Below are 5,542 nucleotides of genomic sequence, written 5' to 3' on the forward strand. Positions count from 1 at the left end.
CTCCTGAAATTCCTTTCTGCGAGGCGAGACAAGAACCCAGTAACCCTGGGCCCCAGGTGGCAGAGGCGGATCAGGAGAAAGTGACCTTCTTCATCCTACCCACTTTACATCAGTGTGTTATTGGAGAAATTCCTCTTGGAAATAGCCAATCTTTTACAGTGCCTTATATGGCTGTTTACTGGATTTTGGAGTAATAAGAACCAAACTTTTCTAGGCCTATATACAGAAGGAAGAAAATCAGTGAAAAGAGAAGTTTCTGACTTAAGTAGGTGATGCAGATAGAAATAGATTGAGGCATTTTTTAAGTCTGCCCATTACCTTACACTTTGTATACTATTGCTTTGGGGTTCTTGTTTCTCTAACTAGATGTGTCATTACAACACAGATTTTCTAAAAGTGATTTTAGAATATTTTTCCTAGAATTCCTTTGGCATTAAGAAAATTTATCTCTATCACGTAACCAGTCATTTCTCATGTAGTTAGGATGAGGACCCCAGTAATGCAATCTTCCAAAACATCCCTACCACATATTCCCAGACTCATTCTCCCATCATTTTAATGATAGTAACTTGGTCTCTATTCTATGTCAGTGACATTTAAAAACATATTCTAATAAGATCATTTTAAACAGGATTATTTCTTCACTGTTCCCAAGTCAGTCACAGATAGAGAAAACAAAGAGGATGAAATATGTATTCTTCAATTAGAATCAAAAGAGGGGCTGGAGCGACAGCACAGTGGGTGGAGCATTTGCCTTGAACACGGCCAACCCAGGTTTCCCAGCATCCCGCATGGTCCCCTGAGCACTGCCAGGAGTAATTCCTGAGTGGAGAGCCAGGAGTAACCCCTCAGGTATGATACAAAAAGCAAAAATGGAACAAAACAAAAACATCAAAAGAAGAGGTTTGAAAAGTGGTACTGACTTGGTACTCAGCAGCTCTACCCACTTGACTATCCCAAACAGTCATGGTGTATACATACTAGTCCCCAAGAAGATCATAAAAAGTCAAGGAGATACCTAATGCCGTTGAAAAAGACTCCCATCCTATGCTTAGCCTTGTCTCTAGAAATTGGACATACGTAGAGGCTGGAGAGAGACTTGAACAGACTGACACATGCTCAGCATGTGGGAGATCCTGGTGTGATCATGACACTGCACTGATCCCCTGAGCAACTATCCAGGAGCACCACAGGTGGGTCCCACTCCAATAAAAACAACAAGAAGAAACAAAACTCTGAAAGTAGTTTTATGTAAAAAATATCCTTCCCAGATGATTCAATATTTAAAGTTTATTCAAGGAAATCACGATTATTTTTCAATTTTATGTACTTCTATTTAACCCTTGTTTTAAAAATAAAAACTAGTGACTCTGATTTAGATGTACAGTTTTGTCCTGAGATCTTAATTTTTCCCCAAAATAATTTGTTATTCATATTCTAATAAATATTTATTTTAGTGATCAGTGTTGGATTTGGGATATTTTGTCATATTCTATAGTATTGAATATGTATACTGATTATTTTAAATGAAAGGATGATTGAATATCTGTGTCCATATTTTCTGTCTTCTTCCTGTTTGAAAGGGACATCTTGAGAGAAAAGTTTAATTATTTTTTAAGTCGGAGTGAGGTTTAACTCCAATATATAGGTAGTTCTATACCCATTTGCCAGCAGGAAGTAGTTATAGAAGATTTATGGTGACCCCAAAAGATGTAAGGGGATAAAAACTCTAAGGGATTTATGTTACAGGCAAATAGACAGGGTGGAACTCCTGTTTTGGACGAAGTACCAAGATGGGATCCAAAAACATTGTCAAGTAACCAGCTCTGAAGTAGTATGAAGGCTTCAAGGTACCACCCATGTGCAAAAAACTGAGACAACACCTAGAGAAGCATTCCTTCAGAAAAGCAGTCCCAAAGATTTAAAAGGGCATATTAAGATTAGCGAAAAGACTAACTGGAGTACAAGACTCATCTTTGGCCTCACACTAAAAGAAAAGTCCTAGGTGGAAGGATTTGGGAAAAGCCCATGGAATCACCTTTGTATATTAAATCTTCCTTGCATCCCTGGGATTAAATCCTTGGTCATGATGTATGCTCCTTTTGGATTTGGGTTGCTGATATTTTGTTGAGGATATTTGTGTTTATGTTCGTCAGGGATACAGGTCTAGGGTTTTCTTTCCTGGTGATGTTTCTGTCCAATTTTGGTGTCAGGGTTATGTTTGCCACAGAGAAACTGGGAGGGTTCCTGTTTCTTCAACTTTCTGGAAGAGTCTAAGAAGGATTGGAAGCAGGTCTCCTTTATATGGAAATTTCTCAAAAATACTAAGAACTGAACTTCCATAAACCAGTAATTCCAATTCTCAGCATCTACCCAATGCCACCCCCCCCAAAAAAAAACCATTTGCACCCCAATGAGCGATAGCACAGTGGTAGGGAGTTTGCCTTGCACGCGGCTGGTTGACCCCAGTTCAATTCCTCTGCCCCTCTCGGAGAGCCCGACAAGCTACCAAGAGTATCTCGCCCACACGGCAAAGTCTGGCAAGCTACCCGTGGCGTATTCGATATGCCAAACACAGTAACAAGTCTCACAATGGAGAAGTTACTGGGCTGCTTGAGTAAATCGATGAACAATGGGAGGACAGTGCTACAGTGCTACCCCTAAGTTCATTTCAGGGCTATCACAATAGTTTGATCTGCAAACAACCTCTGTTCAAGAATAGAAACTCCTTCCCTCTGTCTGTCTCTCTGTCTGTCTGTCTGTCTGTCTGTCTGTCTCTCTCTCTCTTTCTCTCTCTCTCTCTCTTTCACACACACATACTATAGTGCTTCGGTATAAAGAAAAAATGAAATAATGCAATATGCCACCACATGGATGGAACTGTAAGTTATCAGGCTGAATGAAATCAACCAGAAGGAGACAGAAAGATGCAGAATGATGTCTCTTAATGTAGAATACATAGAAAAATATTATGGAAATAATAATGGTCAAAGACAGTAGAACGTAAGAACAGGTTTACAGAACTGATTACCAAGAACTAGCTAGGGGAGGAGAGGGGTGGAAGTTGGGAGTGGTTCCTGAGACTGTGGTGGAGGGAAGAGGACACTGGTGGAGGATGTGGTGTAACCTTGTATGCATGAAATCCTATCATGGAAAGTACTGTGAATAAGTGTTTCAAATAAAATACTTTAAAAACCCACCATTACAAAAACAAGTAATTGTGTTCTCTGCTGCCTGCGTCACAACTGCAATGTGTATTTTCTCCCGCTCTGACTCTTCTTACATTTTTCTGCATCACCTTTGGGGGAAGGGAATACTCAGAGGTGTTCAGGGCTTATCACTACACTCAGAGATCATCCCCTGAGAGGCTCAGGGGAACCATCTGAGGGGACAGCGATTGAACCCAGATCAGTCACATGCAAGGCAAGCACCCTATGTGCTGTACTATTGCCCAGACTCTTCTCCTTACATTTTACCCAATAAAACTATCTTCCTTCAAAATTTAAGTAAAATCGAACTATAGAGGAACCTGGAAGATGGTTTCATGGCTTAAAGTGCTTGCTGGCTAAGCATGACCCTTTGAATTCAAACCCCAGTGCTGCCCACATGCACCCAGCATCCCACTGTGGGATGTAGGATATCCCACAATCTGGAATTTTCAGCAAGGGGAAAACATATACAATAAAAATAATACATGGAAACTTATGCATAGGTTATGCAGCCCTGATGATATGAACCAGTAAATAGATCATGTTGACAAAACAAAAGTTAAAAACAATTGACAGAGAGTCACAGTGAATACTGGAGCCAAGGAAAGGCTACCAGCAGTGTGGCATTAGGAAAGCATGCAGAAGGCCCATTTTCACTGGCATCTGAGACCCTTCATCTTCACTTATGGAAGCAGCTGTGCTCTTATTAAGAAAATCTCTTATTCTGACTGCTTCCAGTTAGATTTCTTAAGTTAATCACATTTTCACTTTACAGAAAAACTGTTACCTTCTATTCTAATTTCCTATGCAGCTAGAGAGAAAAAAAATGATGTTTCATATGTAGAAATATGAGAATTTTAAGTGCATGATTTTTAAATACAAAGAGACTATTGATTAATTAAAAAACTAAAAATGGAGCTGAAGGGGGCTGCTGAAGCAATGATACAGCAGGCATAGTGTTTGTCTTGCATGCGGCCAACCTGGTTTTGACCCTTGGCATCTCATGTGGTCCCTTGAATATCACCAAGTGTAATTCCTTAGTGCAGACCTAGGAGTATAACACCTGAGTATTGCTGGGTATGGGCCCCAAACAAAAACAAAAACAACCAAAAATGGGTTGATTTGACTAAAAGTTAAAATTAAAATGGGTTTAAATATGTGTACGTGTACACTTGTGTATGTGTGTGTGTGCTGTGTGTGTGTGTGTGTGCGTGCGTATATGGCGGGGCAGAACATTCTGGGCCACTGCATACATTTCCATTGATTAAAGTATTTTTATTTCCTCACAAAAGAGAGATAGCAGAAGTGTTTAATTCCTTCTTACCAAGTCTCTTTCCATAATTACTAACCAGATAGGTAGCAAATGAACATAGCAGGAAATGCAAGGCAGGAAGGAGAGCAACATCTGGTTTTCAAAGAGCAGGATAGAAAACATATCCAGTGAGCAAGACCCACTGGATTTACCTCATGCTGGTGATGTAGACCTTTTTATGAATTTTCTCTAATTATGTGTCATCACTGTGCAAAAAAGTTGACAGTGATTCCCATGCTTTACAGGGTCCAGAAGACAAGACAACCTGCTCAAAGTACATGGCCTGTCAGTGGTAGAGAAAGATGCTAAATCGTGCACATTACTGTGGGATGTGCAGAAGGAACAATATTTTATTCAGTGCATTACCTTGAGATGTGAGGTTCTGCTTCAATAAAAAAAATCAGCATATGATAATATATATTTCAGAATTTTAAAGTAGATCTATTTGATGATATTTCTAGTTGAGTGCCTATTTTATGCTGTGTGTTTATCTAAAATGTTATTGAGACACACGGACATTATGAATATTGACGGTTTTAAGACATATAAACAGGTTTGTACAGTTTGTTAGATAAACTTTCAACTCTATTCTCAATCAAGTATACTGTTTCTTAACACGGTTATTCATGGAATTTCTTGGTTATATTTAAGATGCATGAGCAGAAGAGAAAAATATTCATATAATTATATCACTTTTTCTCTTGGTAAAGGTAAAGGTAAAGGCCCTCCCGTTGATCGTCGATTTGCTCGAGCGGGCCCAGTAACGTCTCCATTGGAGACTTTGTTGTTACTGTGTCTGGCATATCGAATACGCTCAGTAGCTTGCCGGGCTCTCCGAGAGGGGCGGAGGAATCGAACTCGGGTCGGCCATGTTGGCCGCTTGTAAGGCGAAGCCCTACCCTCTGTGCTATCGCGATGTATATTTAAAGGTCAAGAGGCTCCTGTTAATTGACAGTAATTAACTTCTCAATTCTTTTTGTTGTAAAGTACTGCAGGCTCATAATAATAAAAATTCTTAAAA

The sequence above is a fragment of the Sorex fumeus genome, unplaced genomic scaffold (genome assembly GCF_029834395.1).
Source record: "Sorex fumeus unplaced genomic scaffold, SorFum_2.1 ptg000024l, whole genome shotgun sequence".
In the NCBI taxonomy this organism is placed as follows: domain Eukaryota; kingdom Metazoa; phylum Chordata; class Mammalia; order Eulipotyphla; family Soricidae; genus Sorex; species Sorex fumeus.